Consider the following 19,239-nt stretch of genomic DNA (forward strand, 5'->3'; position numbering starts at 1 on the left):
CCTTGGAGAGGACCGCAGATGTGGGTGACCCCCCCCGCTCTAGGGGAGACCGGATGCAATGGACGTCGAGTGGGTCTAGCATAATATTGTGAAAGTCCAGTCCATAGTGGATCTTACATAATAGTGAGTCCAGTCCATAGTGGGGCCAGCAGGAGACCATCCCGAGCGGAGACGGGTCAGCAGCGCAGAGATGTCCCCAACCGATGCACGGGCGAGCGGTCCACCCCGGGTCCCAACTCTGGACAGCCAGCACTTCATCCGTGGCCACCGGACTTGTGCCCCCCCCCCCCCTTCCACAAGGGACAGGGGTGCAGAGCAGAAAAGAAAAGAAACGGCAGATCAACTGGTCTTACATTGTACCTATTTTTATGGACTTGCCTCAAATTTGAATTTTTACACAATTCATTTTGTACAATAGACTTAGACTTAGACAAACTTTAATGATCCACAAGGAAAATTAAGTGGACCCCGACTTAAACAAGTTGAAAAACTTATTCGGGTGTTACCATTTAGTGGTCAATTGTACGGAATATGTACTTCACTGTGCAACCTACTAATAAAAGTCTCAATCAATCAATCAATCAATCAATTCAACACAGTAGCTCAGTTACAATGATGGAAAGTGTAAGGATGGAAAGGACAATGCAGGTATAAATAGACTAATATAGCGATAAAAAAATCTAACATACGAATATATACATAACATGTGTACAGAATAATATACATGCAGATATATTATATTATAACAATACTTTTTTACATTGAATTTTAAACACTGTACAAACTGAATTTTGAAACACAAACATTTTGCTGACATTTTTTTATTCAGTAAAATAGTCACCAAAATTTGATGTAAAAAAAATGTACAAAAAAAAACTTTCGTATTAAATACACAACATAATCTCCACACAGACCACATAACACAGGTATACTCTTTTAGGTATACTATTTTAAAGATGTGCTATTTGGATTTACACTGTATGTGAAAAGGAATTTTACCTTTGCAACCTCATTATACTATTGGCTAAGTTTTATATTCATAAATGTAAGTTTCTCAATGCCCGACCTGTTTTTTTGTCCCTTTAAAAAGATTTAGAACTCTACATTAAAACACTCTCTACCTCTAACAACCAAAAAGCTGTGAAAACGATGATGCTGTGTTCCAAATGTAAATTATTTACAGAAATTGAGAGAGCCTATGGCTTTGCGCTTTGTTTATTATATATATATATATATATATATATATATATATATATATATATATATATATATATATATATATATATATATATATATATATATATATATATATATATATTAGAGATGTCCGATAATATTGGCCTGCCGTTTTTTTAATTTAATTTAATTTAATTTTTTATTAAATCAACATAAAAAACACAAGATACACTTACAATTAGTGCACCAACCCAAAAAACCTCCCTCCCCCATTTACACTCATTCACACAAAAGGGTTGTTTCTTTCTGTTATTAATATTTCTGGTTCCTACATTATATATCAATATATATCAATACAGTCTGCAGGGATACAGTCCGTAAGCACACATGATTGTGCGTGCTGCTGGTCCACTAATAGTACTAACCTTTAACAGTTAATTTGACTCATTTTCAATAATTACTAGTTTCTATGTAACTGTTTTTATATTGTTTTACTTTCTTTTTTATTCAAGAAAATGTTTTTAGTTTATTTATCTTATTTTATTTTATTAATTTAAAAAAAAAAAAGGACCTTATCTTCACCATACCTGGTTGTCCAAATTAGGCATAATAATGTGTTAATTCCACGACTGTATATATCGGTATCGGTTGATATCGGTATCGGTTGATATCGGTATTGGTAATTAAAGAGTTGGACAATATCGGAATATCGGATATCGGCAAAAAGCCATTATCGGACATCCCTAATATATATATTTTTTGCATTCTATTTTAGTTACTTTGAATTTACAAAGCCCTGGCGCTGTTTTGTACTGTTTTTGTACTTAATGTGATTATTATTTCTGAACTGTTTGTAAATGTTGAAATTTATAAATAAAGGTTAAAAAATAAAAATAAATAAATAAAAAAACACAGGTATATTCCCTAACAACACTTAAAAATGTGTCATACGTGAACTGCACTGACTTTTTGTTGTGCGCACTTTAACTCTTACAGAAATAAATAGGCCAATAAATGGATATTTAATAAAATATCCAATCAAAATAACTTTATTTTATTTCATAAATACGCATAAAGTAAAGTAGGGTCGAAGTCTCCAGGATGGAGGAGAGCAAGAAGCCCCCACGTGTGAGTGTGGGTGGTGCGTTCAGGCGCAGCCACTAAAACCTGTTGACATGAGACGTCGACCTTCATCTACTCAAGTCGGGACCTCAGCTCGGACTCCTGGAAGACTTGTGCCACCTCTTTAAGACTCACGTCAGCAATGCTCTTTCGTTAATGGATTTAAAGCGACTTATTCATTATATTTATTCACTTCTCAACTGGCAGAAAATATGTTCATGGACGTTGTAATTTTGTGTTTCATTTCATTCGCCGCCTTGCACGCCGGTTCGTCCTTGGAATTACGCCCCGGCATGTGAGTACAGCCTTTTAAAAACCTAATCCTGTACTTTGCATGGATAAAATATAATATTAACTTCTAAATGATGTATTTTACTTGCGCTTGTGTCCATTGGGGGGCGCAGTTTCAAATAGCATTTAAAAAAAAGACCTGCCTTATAAGTAGTCTTTTTTTTTTTTTTTTTTTGCTGATTGGACATTTATTGTGCCTCTGTCAGACGTCTTTAAAAATAAATACAGTGTGCTGGGCCAGCTTTAATTATAAGAAAAGCTGAAGACTTTAATTAACTTCAGGCTGTTTTGAATTGGAGCCAGATGGACTATAGAGGAGTGTTTAGTTAGGGGGATTTGACTAGCATGTTTAGTCCATATGTCAGTCCAAACCTTGGATATGCTGTCTCTGCAAAGTACTTCTGGAGGACATCATTCTTTTTGCCTATCATACAGTTTTATGTCCTTATCTTAATTAAACAAATTGCAGGAAATTGTAATAAAGTAGCAGTTTTCATGATATCACCATGTTTTATGGCTCTAAACCAGTGGTTCTTAACCTTGTTGGAGATACTGAACCCCACCAGTTTCATACGCGCATTCACCGAACCCTTCTTTAGTGGAAAATAAAATTTATTTTTTTTTCAAATTCAAGACAAAGTTATATGTTTTTGGTAACACTTTAGTATGGGGAACATATTCTAAGTAACAAAGACTTAATTTAGAGTTATTTGGTTAGGGTTAGGGTTAGAGGGTTAGGGCCAGGGTTAGAGGGTTAGGGTTATATGCCGAATAAGGCATTAATAAGTACTTAATAATGACTAGTTAAAAGCCAATATGTTACTAATTCGCATGTTAATAAGCAACTAATTAATGGTGAATATGTTCCCCATACTAAAGTGTTACCATGTTTTTTTACTGGGGCACAAAATGAACCGTGCATGAACATCACCTTGTTCAAACAACAAAACCAACACAGTGCATGAACTCACAACAAATTACACACCTGCAAATCAGTGTGACTTCTGCTGTTGCCGTATCCGTAATATGCCGTTTTTTTTTACACGATGAGTCGGGTGTGTCTTGACCTCCGCCGAACCCCTGAGCCAGACTCACCGAACCCCTGGGGTTCGATCGAACCCAGGTTAAGAACCACTGCTCTAAACTATATTCTGTTTGTGGCCCCATTTCAGTCTTTAATATTACTACTAATCCATTTTATAAATTGCTGACATAAAATTAAAGTTCCAAATGTCACAAGTTATTGAAAATATAAACATATATAAACGGCTTGAACGTGGTCAGAGCCTTTCTGATCACACTCTTGGTTTTTGGCCCTTAACAACCGCATATAGCACGGACTATTCAACTGGTGGCCTGGGGGGCTAAATCCGGCCCGGTAATGACACCCCCCCCGAGTTCAGTTCAAAATCTTGGGAGACAAATATTTTTGCAGCAAATTCTTAAAAACACTAGAGTGCTCCTATAGAGCACGGCCAAGCGCATAAAAATGAGCCGCAATTTTTGAATGAAAGAAACTGCTGTTCTAAATGTGTCCACTAGCCTTTTTTCAGAAGGTCCTTAAGCTCCTGTAAGTCTGACAAAATAAATAGACCAAAAAATCAAATGTCCACTGTAGAGGACATTTGACATTTGTAGAGGACATTTCCGGAATATAAAAAATAAGACTAATAGTGAAGGGAGAAGTCCGTCCCCTGGCACTTAGCTTTCTGAAACTGGTTTGTGTAGTATTACCATGAATTGATTAACGTGGACCCCGACTTAAACAAGTTGAAAAACTTATTCGGGTGTTACCATTTAGTGGTCATTTGTACGGAATATGTACTGTACTGTGCAATCTACTAATAAAAGTCTCAATCAATCAATCAATCAATCAATGAACATCCATAATAAGAGTGTTTATGCCAGTGTTTATGTTTTTACTTCTTCTATCTGCACACAGGACTAATGTGTGCGCTGACCGGGAGATGTCTTTTTTGGGGGCCCCTCAGCCTTGTGTCCAGGCCTTTACGCGCATGGTGAAGGTGTGGCGGCAGGGCTGCGCCGGCCCCAGGTGGTGCATGGGTTACGAAAGGAGGTAAGATCCACTTAAATTTCTCCACCAACGCATAATTCATCATCGTCACAGTAAAATGTAACCGGTGTTACCCCACCATGGACACTCAACATAGCCTCTCGTCCGTAGGACAACATACTACACAACGTACAGACAAGTGTACAGAACAGACGTCCATACAGTTTTTAAGTGTTGCTCTGGCTGGACTCAAAGGGATGGAGAACCAGGCTGTCTGCATAGTGGGTATTAGCATTTTAATATCAGTTAAGCAGACATGGCAGGTTTTGACAGGGAGCAGATACATAACTGTAGATTTCCTACTGTTAAGATATGTTTATTATGCATCAAATTTCAGGGGTATGCAGTGCCAATATGTGTTTTAATGGAGGTCGATGTGCAGAGAGTGGAGATAACGTCTGCCACTGTCCGAAAGGCTTCCAAGGGGAAAGATGCCAGTATGGTAAGTTTTGATATAAGGGTTAACATTAGAGATGTCCGATAATGGCTTTTTTGCCGATATCCGATATTCCGATATTGTCCAACTCTTAATTACCGATTCCGATATCAACCGATACGATATATATAGTCGTGGAATTAACACATTATTATGCCTAATTTTGTTGTGATGCCCCGCTGGATGCATTAAACAATGTAACAAGGTTTTCCAAAATAAATCAACTCAAGTTATGGAAAAAAATGCCAACATGGCACTGCCATATTTATTATTGAAGTCACAAAGTGCATTATTTTTTTTAACATGCCTCAAAACAGCAGCTTGGAATTTGGGACATGCTCTCCCTGAGAGAGCATGAGGAGGTTGAGGTGGGCGGGGTGGGGTGGAGGGGTGGGGGGGGGGTGTTGTAGGGGGTAGGGGAGGGTGTATATTGTAGCGTCCTGGAAGAGTTAGTGCTGCAAGGGGTTCTGGGTATTTGTTCTGTTGTGTTTATGTTGTGTTACGGTGCGGATACTCTCCCGAAATGTGTTCGTCATTCTTGTTTGGTGTGGGTTCACAGTGTGGCGCATATTTGTAACAGTGTTAAAGTTGTTTATACGGTCACCCTCAGTGTGACCTGTATGGCTGTTGACCAAGTATGCATAGCATTCACTTGTGTGTGTGAAAAGTCGTAGATATTATGTGATTGGGCCGGCACGCGAAGGCAGTGCCTTTAAGGTTTATTGGCGCTCTGTACTTCTCCCTACGTCCGTGTACACAGAGGCGTTTTAAAAAGTAATACATTTTACTTTTTGAAACCGATACCGATAATTTCCGATATTACATTTTAAAGCATTTGTTGGCCGATAATATCGGACTGCCGATATTATCGGACATCTCTAGTTAACATGTCTGAAAAGTTGAGTTGAGTTGAGTTTGTGTTTATATCGAACATGCATGCATACAACATGATACATCACAATTTCCAGTTTCTCTATTCAACATGTTCAAAAAGGAGTAGGAAGAATCAGAGCTTATTTAATCCTACCCCTTTTCCTTTACATAGCAGTTGCTAAAACTTTTGTTCACTTCCTGTTGTCAATTTATTCACAATATACTAAGTAATAACAATACAAATAAATAAATAAGTAAATAATACTTGGTGAAGTAAATTATATTTTATATGGTGAGATGAGTAAGATTCTCTTGAAAATGAATGGATGGATGAAATAAATTCAGAATGTTTATCATGCTTCTTCTTCTTTGTACTTTGTAAACAAGTTTGAAGAGATTCTTGAAGTGGATCATATTAGTACATTGTTTGATTTCTTTGCTTAATCCATTCCATAATTTAATTCCACATACTGATATACTGAAGGTAAGTGTTGTACGCGCGTACAAATGTTATTAATTACATTTTTCTCTAAGGTTATATTTCTCTTTTGTTGAGAAGAACTGTTGTATATTCTTGGGTAGCAGGTTATAGTTTGCTTTGTGTATCATTTTAGCTGTTTGCAAATTCACTATGTCGTGGAATTTCAGTATGTTTGATTCAATAAATAAAGGGTTTGAATGTTCTCTATATCCAACATTATGTATTATTCTAACTGATCTTTTTTGGAACACCGTTAATGAATGAAGTGTACTTTTGTAGTTATTTCCCCATATTTCTACACAATAACTCATATATGGTAACACTAGCGAGCAGCAGAGGATATGGAGTGATTTTTGGTCACTAGGATTGGAGTAGGTAGAGGAAGCGATGCTTATCTAAGTCAACCCTGCTTTTGTGTCACAGCATTCATTGATGGTTTGATTATGTTCAGCAGTCATCAATTTACTTGCAAAATAAAATGATAAAGATGTATAATAGTGATGTTAATGGCATCTGGAGAACGTTTTTACAGTAACACAATCACATCTGGCTGACACTGAATTTATTTGTAGTCCCCATGCTGTCAAGCGGCTGGAAGCTAGTTAAGTGTCTGCAGAAAATAATAATCACCTCCATTACAGCACTTAAACTACATTTCTTTGTATATTAAGTACAAACCCCGTTTCCATATGAGTTGGGAAATTGTGTTAGATGTAAATATAAATGGAATACAATTATTTGCAAATCCTTTTCAACCCATATTCAGTTGAATATGCTACAAAGACAACATATTTGATGTTCAAACTGATAAAAACATTTTTTTTTTGCAAATAATCATTAACTTTAGGATTTGATGCCAGCAACGCGTGACAAAGAAGTTGGGAAAGGTGGCAATAAATACTGATAAAGTTGAGGAATGCTCATCAAACACTTATTTGGAACATCCCACAGGTGAACAGGCAAATTGGGAACAGGTGGGTGCCATGATTGGGTATAAAAAAAGATTCCATGAAATGCTCAGTCATTCACAAACAAGGATGGTGGGAGGGTCACCACTTTGTCAACAAATGCGTGAGCAAATTGTTGAACAGTTTAAGAACAACATTTCTCAACCAGCTATTGCAAGGAATTTAGGGATTTCACCATCTATGGTCTGTAATATCATCAAAAGGTTCAGAGAATCTGGAGAAATCACTGCACGTAAGCAGCTAAGCCCGTGACCTTCGATCCCTCAGGCTGTACTGCATCAACAAGCGACATCAGTGTGTAAATGATATCACCACATGGGCACAGGAACACTTCAGAAAACCACTGTCAGTAACTACAGTTGGTCGCTACATCTGTAAGTGCAAGTTAAAACTCTCCTATGCAAGGCGAAAACCGTTTATCAACAACACCCAGAAACGCCGTCGGCTTCGCTGGGCCTGAGCTCATCTAAGATGGACTGATACAAAGTGGAAAAGTGTTCTGTGGTCTGACGAGTCCACATTTCAAATTGTTTTTGGAAACTGTGGACGTCGTGTCCTCCGGACCAAAGAGGAAAATAACCATCCGGATTCTTATAGGCGCAAAGTGTAAAAGCCAGCATCTGTGATGGTATGGGGGTGTATTAGTGCCCAAGACATGGGTAACTTACACATCTGTGAAGGCGCCATTAATGCTGAAAGGTACATACAGGTTTTGGAGCAACATATGTTGCCATCCAAGCAACGTTACCATGGACGCCCCTGCTTATTTCAGCAAGACAATGCCAAGCCACGTGTTACATCAACGTGGCTTCATAGTAAAAGAGTGCGGGTACTGGACTGGCCTGCCTGTAGTCCAGACCTGTCTCCCATTGAAAATGTGTGGCGCATTATGAAGCCTAAAATACCACAACGGAGACCCCCGGACTGTTGACCAACTTAAGCTGTACATCAAGCAAGAATGGGAAAGAATTCCACCTGAGAAGCTTAAAAAATGTGTCTCCTCAGTTCCCAAACGTTTACTGAGTGTTGTTAAAAGGAAAGGCCATGTAACACAATGGTGAACATGCCCTTTCCCAACTACTTTGGCACGTGTTGCAGCCATGAAATTCTAAGTTAATTATTATTATTATTATTATTATTAAACGGAGGTACAGACAGCACCTTGGGGTACCTGTACTGTTGCACCCATAATGTTTACAAACTCATAATTCCCTGGACACAGGAGTACTTTTAGGACAAAAAACAAATGATAGTAGTTTTTGCTTTGGTTCTGTTATTGTGTACTATTGACTTTGTTTTGATCAAACAATTATACGTAATAAAAGGGGATAGGAAACACGTTTAAATATTGTGTTGATATTGTCAAACCGTCACAATAACTACATTATAGTTAATACATGTGATCAGCATTGGAATTGGCAGCATACCATCCCTAGTATAAACAGGCCAAAATGTAAACATAACTTATTAAAAATACTGAATAAAAGAGTAAAAAAAGTAATGAATGTAGAAAAAAAACAAAAAATTTTGCACACAAGCAAAGGGATTATTGAATACGTATGTACAGATTACTGCGTCTACAGTTGTGTTATAAAGCCTTATGTAAACTTCTCAACAGGTCAATGAGTTGCTAAAGCTTCACTCGTACCAAATTGAGGGTCTCTGCTTCGACTTTGCCTGTAGCTTTGATTATGAGGTTGCTCTGTGGGGTCTCCAGGCTGTTAAAGGTAGCACAAGTTCCCGCTTGGAGCACTTTGAAGGTTCTGGTTTGACTGTTGAGCCTTTCTGCTTATAAAAATGTACAATGGTTGGCAGGGGTGTTGAAGTGGAGGGGTAAGTGGGGATGTTGGACTGGGGGGGCACTGGACCCTTGCAGAGTTTAAAGATATATTTTTTTTAAATATTCAAAAATGTCAATTATAAAAAAAACACGTCATAACTATTAGGGCTGTGAATCTTTGAGCACCACACGATTCGATTAGATTCTTGGGCGTAAACGAAACGATTCTCGATTCAAAATCAAAAATTTTTTTTTTATAACGTTGGGTGCCAGTTCTATGATTAACTACATTCCTCCATAAAATATATAAACAGCTGTAATACATTTATATACTACTTACAAGAAAACTGGTTTTGTTTAAAAAATAAATAATCCATTAAAAAACATTTATTAAAGTCAAATACATATAAGGCAAGAGAAGTATTCTACACTTCTCTTTTCTAAGATAAATCTGTACAGCCCATAAAAAAAAAAAAAAAAAAAAAAAAATATATATATATATATATATATATATATATATATATATATATATATATATATATATATATATATATATATATATATATATATATATATATATATATATATATACCGGTATATATACACACACACACAGTACATGCCAACATTTTGGACACACCTTCTCCTCATTCAATGCGTTTTCTTTATTTTCATGACTATTTTTACATTGTAGATTGTCACTGAAGGCATCAAAACTATGAATGAACTCATGTGGAGTTATGTACTTAACAAAAAAAGGTGAAATAACTGAAAACACGTTTTATATTCTAGTTTCTTCAAAATAGCCACCCTTCGCTCTGATTACTGGTTTGCACACTCTTGGCATTCTCATGCACGAGCTTCAAGCACACCTGTGAAGTGAAAACCATTTCAGGTGACTACCTCTTGAAGCTCATGGAGAGAATGCCAAGAGTGTTCAAAGCAGTAATCAGAGCAAAAGGTGGCTATTTGGAAGAAACTAGAATATAAAACATGTTTTCAGTTATTTCACCTTTTTTTTGTTAAGTACATAACTCCACATGTGTTCATTCATAGTTTTGATGCCTTCAGTGACAATGTAAATAGTCATGAAAATAAAGAAAATGCATTGAATGAGAAGGTGTGTCCAGACTCTTGACCTGTAGTATATATGTATATATGTATATATATATATATATATATATATATATATATATGTATATATATATATATATATATATATATATATATGTATATATATATATATATATATATATATATATATATATATATATATATATATACATATATACATATATATATATACATACATATATATACTGTGTGTGTATATATATATATATATATATATATATATATATATATATATATATATATATATATATATATATATATATATATATATATATAAAATCGATTTTATTTAATCAATTAAGAATCGTTCCAAATAAAAATTGCGATTAATTCAATTTTTTTTTTTTTTTTGACACTCCTAATGATTTGTATTATCCACTGATGATAACCCCATGTGAATTGGATAACCTCTACTTTACACTCAAGTAAAGGAAATGTTTTATCATATTGAAGCGAATAATGACAGATTATATGATTCATATTCTGACCAATTTAATACTGAATTTGTTGGCACCTTTTTGTAAAAAAAAATCTATCAATTACCAATATATATATATATATATATATATATATATATATATATATATATATATATATATATATATATATATATATATATATACATATATATATATACATACATATATATACTGTGTGTATATATATATATATATATTTATATATATATATATATATATATATATATATATATATATATATATATATATATATATATATATATATATATATATATATATATATATATATATATAAAATCGATTTTATTTAATCAATTAAGAATCGTTCCAAATAAAAATTGCGATTAATTCAATTTTTTTTTTTTTTTTGACACTCCTAATGATTTGTATTATCCACTGATGATAATCCCATGTGAATTGGATAACCTCTACTTTACACTCAAGTAAAGGAAATGTTTTATCATATTGAAGCGAATAATGACAGATTATATGATTCATATTCTGACCAATTTAATACTGAATTTGTTGGCACCTTTTTGTAAAAAAAAATCTATCAATTACCTTGATTACATTCTAGATTTGTTTAATCCATCTTTAAAAAGTCCAAAACCTAATTAAGGTGTTTACATGTGGTTTAAAAATGTGGTTTCAACCAATAATTTGTTTTTTAATGTATGTAAACAACCCAAGTGTGTGTATGGCGGCGGCGGTGGGTTTAGGGTGGGAAGCCCTTCAGGAGTTGTGTGTATGGGGGTCGAGAATTTGGTGACACACCCCTGGTGGTTAGGAAACCTGGATTTTGTTACATACTGTAGTCATACTTGCCAACCTTGAGACCTCCGAATTCGGGAGAGGGGGGGCGGCGGGGGGTGTTGGGGGGCGTGGCAGCATACCCCTTCCCCTTCGAGCTGTCCTGGATGAAATGAAATTATTTTTTCCAATCATTTTGGAACTTGCAAGCGTATTTCTTCTTCTTACTCGTCGTCGCCATGTCTCTTCTTCGTTCTTCTGCTTCGTCTCCTTCTTGTTGTGTGTGCAGTTGTGCACTGAGCTCCAAAAGCCGTAGATGTTATTGTAGCGTCCTGGAAGAGTAGTGCTGCAAGGGATTCTGGGTGTTTGTTCTGTTGTGTTTATGTTGTGTTACGGTGCGGATGTTCTCCTGAAATGTGTTTGTCATTCTTGTTTGGTGTAGGTTCACAGTGTGGCGCATATTTGTAACAGTGTTAAAGTTGTTTATACGGACACCTTCAGTGTGACCTGTATGGCTGTTGACCAAGTATGCATTGCATACACAGGTGTGTGCGTATGTGTGCTCAAAACTAACGTTATTATTAATCCAGTTAAAACAGACCTGGGCATTCTGCGGCCCGCGGGCCGCATCCGGCACTTTGTGCGTCCCTGTCCGGCCCGCGTGAGGCCAATTATAAATTACAAAATAAATTTTAAAAAGTATCTATGTCGAGTGTGCAATACAACGGTGCTGCTTTTGTTTTGAAAATTGTTATTTGTATTACTTCCGTGTGGACGTATGCGTGATTGTGAGTGAATGTGAACAACTGCAATTACAAAATAAAGTTGAAAAAACATCTATGTCCTGCGCGCAATACAACTGTGCTGCTTTTATTTTGAAAAGTATTATTTATGGGCGTGTGTCCGTGTGTAACCTGCGAGTGAAAGTGCACATGCAGCGACAAGTGATGCACGGTTTACACCCGAGACGCCAAAAAGAGAAAAGTTGATGAGGAATGCCGTGTTTTCAACAAGACATGAACTGCAAAGCAACGTCCCCTCACCTAAGGTGCGTGCCTGCGCAATTGCGCACTGCTCAAGCGTCCGCTGCGCGCAGCAAGTATATGCCGCGCACCAAATCAAATCCCATCTGAATTATAAACAAAATAAACATATTTATTCTATGGAATTTTGCAATGCAACTTTGAGTGACAGTGACAACAAGCGGCCCTAAGTGTGTTTGTCAACACCGTTCAATTGAACACCGTTCAATTATTGTAACGTCTATCGAGATGCTTCGAGGACAGGAATTATATCGATCACTTTATTGAACAAAACTGTTTATATTCGGACATAACCACACCAAAAACATGAGTAAAACAATTCTATCTCGAAAAACTAGTCATTTTCTGCCGTACAAACCAGGCCAAAACCAACTTGTCATCTGTCACCAACACGCATAGCACTAAACCACTGGTGCGTTTAAGGCCACACAAAAAGTCGGACAACTCAAACACCACACAAAGTTACACTATGACTCCTCAGTCATACGTGTGCTTATTTTACTGTCATTTATTATTAATGTTAATTTATATATATTAGTCATGGAATGCTGTTACACACACTATGTTGAAGTATTACTATTATTATTATTATTATTATTATTTATCTTACGGTATATATCAAAAATAATATTGAGCAAAATTTAATTGAAATATTGTCGATGTGGCCCTCCAGCAGTGCTCGGGTAGCTCATGCGGCCCCCGGTAAAAATTAATTGCCCACCCCTGAGTTAAAAGATCATACAACGTGTCAGCATTTCTTGACATCTAAGAGTAAAGGTCATTGTTAAACCCGTCCAACGCTACATTATTATGTGACTGGGCCGGCACGCTGTTTATATGGAGGAAAAGCGGACGCCTGGACAGCTGTTAAGGGGTGAAGGTTTCAGGTGAGAGAGGACGCTAAAGGCAGTGCCTTTAAGGCACGCCCCCAATATTGTTGTCCGGGTGGAAATCGGGAGAAATTCGGGAGAATGGTTGCCGGGAGGGGCACTGAAATTCGGGAGTCTCCCAGGAAAATTGGGAGGGTTGGCAAGTATAACTGTAGTATCGCGGTACCTCAGTCTCCGTGAATAATCAGTTCCAAAATGTCAAACAAAGTCGACAAATGGGAGGGGAGTTCAAAACGGAGGTTTCTTGCTAACAGACTTGGGTCTGTAACCCCGCAAACACCAGATGGCTTTACATGTGTCATATCTGACCCTCCATCTTGCCTGCACCATCGGCGCGTGTTCTTCCTCTTACTCATCAATAATGCAAAACTCGTTAGGAGAGGATGACCCGAGGCCACTTGTTTGCTACCAAGAAGACACACACTGACTCCTGGGCCTCGCTACCTCATGTCACAGGCATGTGTCGTTTGTTCGAGGCAGATGTCCGCTGTGTGCGCTTTGACTCTTTGCTTTTTCACACGCCCGAGTGACAAACCGGATCAGTGCCTGCGAGTTTGTCGTTCACACGTCTGACGGTTGCGATCCACTTCGGTGACAACTCACTCGTGTTTTTCCTTCCCTGGCTTCCCAAGACAGATTTATGTTGCCTTCTGCAAAAGTCATCATACAAAGGAGCAGTTTTGCTCGACTCTTTCTCAGCAAGTGGTTGCAAGAAATCCAGTTATGAACACAACCTTGTAATCGACTCTCACATTCTCTTATTCTATTTCATCCAAATGATTTTAACATGAGATATAATTTGCAGCTATATGCGTACATACTGAATGCTTTTCTTTTCTTTTCTTCAACTATAGCAGGGGTTCTTAACCTTTTTGACCTTGGGGCACAACTTTTCCATTACAGAGGGGTTCAAGGAACCCACTCAAATATTAAATTACTAATATTACTCCTGATTTTATTGGTATTCAATAATTATACAGAACCATTTTACAAGGTGTATCCTGATAAACTACAAAACCCAAAACCAGTGAAGTTGGCACCTTGTGTAATTCGTAAATAAAAACAGAATACAAAGATTTGGTTCTTTTCCTCTTTGAAATGTGGACTCGTCAGACCACAGAACACTTTTCCACTTTGCAACAGTCCATCTTAGATGAGCTCGGGCCCAGCGAAGCCAGCGGCGTTTCTGGGTGTTGTTGATAAATGGCTTTCGCTTTGCATAGTAGAGTTTTAACTTGCACTTACAGATGTAGCGACCAACTGTAGTTACTGACAGTGGTTTTCTGAAGTGTTCTTGAGCCCATGTGGTGATATCCTCTACACACTGATGTCGCTTTTTGATGCAGTGCCACCTGAGGGATCGAAGGTCCGTAACATCATCGCCTATGTGCAAATTGTCTGAAATTTTTGATGATATTACGGACCGTAGATGGTGAAATCCCTAAATTCCTTGCAATAGCTCGTTGAGAAATGTTGTTCTTAAACTGTTCGACAATTTGCTCACGCATTTGTTGACAAAGTGGTGACCTTCGCCCCATCCTTGTTTGTGAATGACTGAGCATTTCATGGAAGCTGCTTCTATACCCAATCATGGCACCCACCCGTTCCCAATTAGCCTGTTCACCTGTGGGATGTTCCAAAGAAGTGTTTTATGAGCATTCCTCAACTTTCTCAGTCTTTTTTGCCACTTGTGCCAGCTTTTTTTAAAAAACATATTGCAGGCATCAAATTCCAAATGAGCTAATATTTGCAAAAAATAACAAAGTTTTCCAGTTCGAACATTAAATATCTTGTCTTTGCAGTCTATTCAATTGAATATAGGTTGAAAAGGATTTGCAAATCATTGTATTCTGTTTTTTTTTATTTTTTTTTTACCATTTACACAATGTGCCAACTTCACTGGTTTTGGGTTTTGTAGTTGAACAGGATACACCTTGTAAAATGATATGAAAGCATGTGTTAATTACAAATATTATTATTAAGACTTAGGTCAGGCTGATTACAAAAATAAAAGCAAAAATACTACAAAACAAGGGACCGCTAAAAAGTGAAGAAAAATTAATTTACATACAATTAAGCAGTGCTAAAATAAATAACTTATAACTAAATAAATAATAAATAATAATATAGTCGAGGTTTCTGTGGTTTATTCGTTATACAGTGCTCAATACCAGGGCAGAGCGGGATATACGTTAGGTCAGGAAAAAACACAGAGGCTATTTCATCCCTGCAAGCCTGTTTCGAAACAGTAGGGATGAAATAGCCTACTTTTTTCCTGACCTAACGTATAATAAATAATAATGTATATTTTCCTGAAATAAACTGTCAATAAAATGTAATTGCAAATTAAAATACAGCTTTACCACCTTAGTCGTAATTTTTGCGCCAAAGAAACTTGTGGGACTTTAGCTCCAGACTTCTTCTTTGTTTGATGTTGTCATTACTGCCACAAGTGGTGAAAAAAGCGTATTACAACTGAGTACCGCTGCGGCCCACACTGAGAAACAATGGTCCGCAGCGGTAAGAACATACTGAACGAGAGACTATTGGTCAACATTCTTCCCGATCTTTTGGCTGTATTCAGTTGAGTCTATTGATATATTTGGTGGTTTCCACATAATGTACCGTATTTTTCGGACTATAAGTCGCAATTTTTTTCATAGTTTGGACTTATACACAGGAGCGACTTATGTGTGAAATTATTAACACATTACCGTAAAATATCAAATAATATTATTTAGCTCATTCACGTAAGAGACTAGACGTATAAGATTTCATGGGATTTAGCGATTAGGAGTGACAGATTGTTTGGTAAATGTATAGTATGTTCTATATGTTATAGTTATTTGAATGACTCTTACCATAATATGTTACGTTAACATACCAGGCACGTTCTCAGTTGGTTATTTATGCCTCATATAACGTACACTTATTCAGCCTGTTGTTCACTATTCTTTATTTATTTAAAATTGCCTTTCAAATGTCTATTCTTGGTGTTGGGTTTTATCAAATACATTTCCCCAAAAAATGCGACTTATACTCCAGCGCGACTTATATATGTTTTTTCCTTCTTTATTATGCATTTTCGGCCGGTGCGACTTATACTCCGGAGCGACTTATACTCCGAAAAATACGGTAAGTAGGGTGGTCAAAAGTATGGATACTTTGATTTCAAGTTGATACCAACACACAAAAAAATTCAAAGATACTGAAATAACTATTTACAATACAATATTTACAACACGATAATTAAACCAGTAGACTTCATTCAAAATCGAATATAATTTAAAGACACGGAAAATGTTTAACTTGGAGTTTAACTGCAATGTCACTAATGAGGTTGACAAAGAAGACCATTCAGGAGCTACTAGATTCTCCTTATTCCACACTGCAAAAACTGAAATATAAGCAAGATTAAATATCTCAAATAAGGGTGATATTTGCTTATTTTCTGTCTGATAAGATAATTCTTCTCACTAAGCAGATTTTATGTTAGAGTGTTTGACTTGTTTTAAGGCTTTTGGTCCTAAATGATCTCAGTAAGATATTACAGCTTGTTGCTGAGATTTTATAACCTATATTGAGTAAAACATGCTTGAAACTAGACTATCAACTGTTGCAAAGCTGTGTCATCAACACTCACAAGTATAAAACTACTTTTTCAAAGTAATAATTTTTTACTTCAAGCATGAAAAAAAAAATCATGATGCCGAGCGCATATCATTATGTCAAGATAATGGCACTAGAATTTGCTTAATTTAAGAATATTTTTCAACATATTGAGCAAAAAGGCCTCTTTTTTTTCCTACCAAGAAACGTGCACTTGTTATTAGTGAGAATATACTTATTTGAAGCTATTTTTGGGTTCATTGAGGTTAGCTAATTTGACTTGTTTTGGAAAGTCTTGACAAGCCAAATTTTCTTGTTCTATTGGCAGATCATTTTGCTTAGTTCAAATAAAATACCCCTAATTTTTGTATTATTTTTTCTTGTTTTTGAACACTGACTTTTTGCAGTGCACTTGTTCACCCCACAACTGACAACCTGAAATGGCTGTAAGCCTAAGAGTTGTAACCACACCGCACATCCTGGGACATTTATGCTGAGACTCCGACATGAGACGTGTCCTATTTCAGGTCAGTCAGACAGGATGACACCTTCCTGAGAAGCATTTTTATTTCCTCTTTTTTGCAAATTGATGTTCTCAGCAGGTCTTAAAAAACAGGACTATGGGACCCTAAAATAAAGTGGTGGTGTGATGCAAAGTGACGGCATCCACATGGTTTTGATCGCTGCAAGCCGGCTTTGTCTCTCCAACCACTACTTTGGCAGCATCTATGGAAATGTTTTTGAAGTGCAAATTCCCATTGCATTTATGAATAATCCCACTAAATGAGCATATGTGACTAATGCTTGTTTTTGTAGTTACGGTTAGCACTATTTCATTCACGTCAAAAGTAACGCTTGCTAGTCTGTCATTAATCACATAAATATCTGCTAATGATCAGCTACTGACAAGACCAACGCGTGTTCAGTGACAATGCATCAGACTCTGAGGTTTATTGATTGGACTGATCAGGACTTCAGGAGTGCACTGCAAAAAGTCAGTGTTCAAAAACAAGAAAAAAAATGCAAAAATTAGGGGTATTTTATTTGAACTAAGCAAAATTATCTGCCAGTAGAACGAGAACATTTGGCTTGTCAAGACTTTCCAAAACAAGTAAAATTAGCTAACCTCAATGAACCCAAAAATACCTTAAAATAAGTATATTCTCACTAATAACAAAAATAACAAAAAAAATTAGACCTTTTTGCTCAATATGTTGAAGGCATTACATTTCTTGAAACCAGCAAACTTATACTAAAAACTAATTTATTGTTCTCAATGGAAAGGCAACAAGGCAACCGCTTGTTACTCTCGGGGTCTCCTAGCCGCTCAGGCAAATCATATGGTCTAAAAATGCATTTTTCCATCGATAACATGACATCATCGCGCCAAGTGCGTGCTCTTTCAGTCAATTAGTGCGCATATATACAGCCCGGCCCCCGGCCAAAAATGTTTTAATTGTAATTTTGAAGAATTCATCTGAATGTGCATGAACTATTTCTGTTCAAAATTGTTAGAAATGTCACATGTTAAATGTTTAAATATTAACTGTCAGTTTACTGTACTGTGCCAACTGTACTACTATATGAGTATGTATTTTCTATTGTTTCATTGAAAATAAAACAGCAAAGTCCATTTGGCTGTCATCTGTTTTAATTCTGAGACACGATTGTGTAAAAAGTCATGATTTTTTTTTCATGCTTGAAATAAGAAATTATTACTTCCAAAAAGTAGTTTTATACTTGTGAGTGTTGATGACACAGCTTTGCATCAGTTGATATTCTAGCTTCAAGCATGTTTTACTCAATATAGGTCATAAAATCTCAGCTACAAGCTGTAATATCTTACTGAGATCATTTAGGACCAAAACCCTTAAAACAAGTAAAACACTCCAACATAAAATCTGCTTAGTGAGAAGAATTATCTTATCAGACAGAAAATAAGCAAATATCACCCTTATTTGAGATATTTAATCTTACTTAGATTTCAGTTTTTGCAGTGTGCAAGTTGAGTGTGTACTTTTCCAGAGTCTTGTTAAAATATACACGAAAAACACTCAAAGGTAGACGCCATAACTTGATGCTGGATGTTACATTGGCTTCCATGTTAATTTTCCTGGTCCAACCACAGTACTT

The 19,239-nt window shown here is 36.3% G+C and overlaps 1 pseudogene; it reads left to right on the forward strand.

Annotated features, from left to right (window-relative positions):
* Positions 1-2,510: 2,510 nt before the first annotated feature.
* The window catches only part of LOC133663043 (multiple epidermal growth factor-like domains protein 6), a 142,350-nt pseudogene continuing 125,621 nt past the window's right edge, over positions 2,511-19,239 (forward strand).

The sequence above is a fragment of the Entelurus aequoreus genome, linkage group LG13 (assembly GCF_033978785.1).
Source record: "Entelurus aequoreus isolate RoL-2023_Sb linkage group LG13, RoL_Eaeq_v1.1, whole genome shotgun sequence".
Lineage (NCBI taxonomy): Eukaryota > Metazoa > Chordata > Actinopteri > Syngnathiformes > Syngnathidae > Entelurus > Entelurus aequoreus.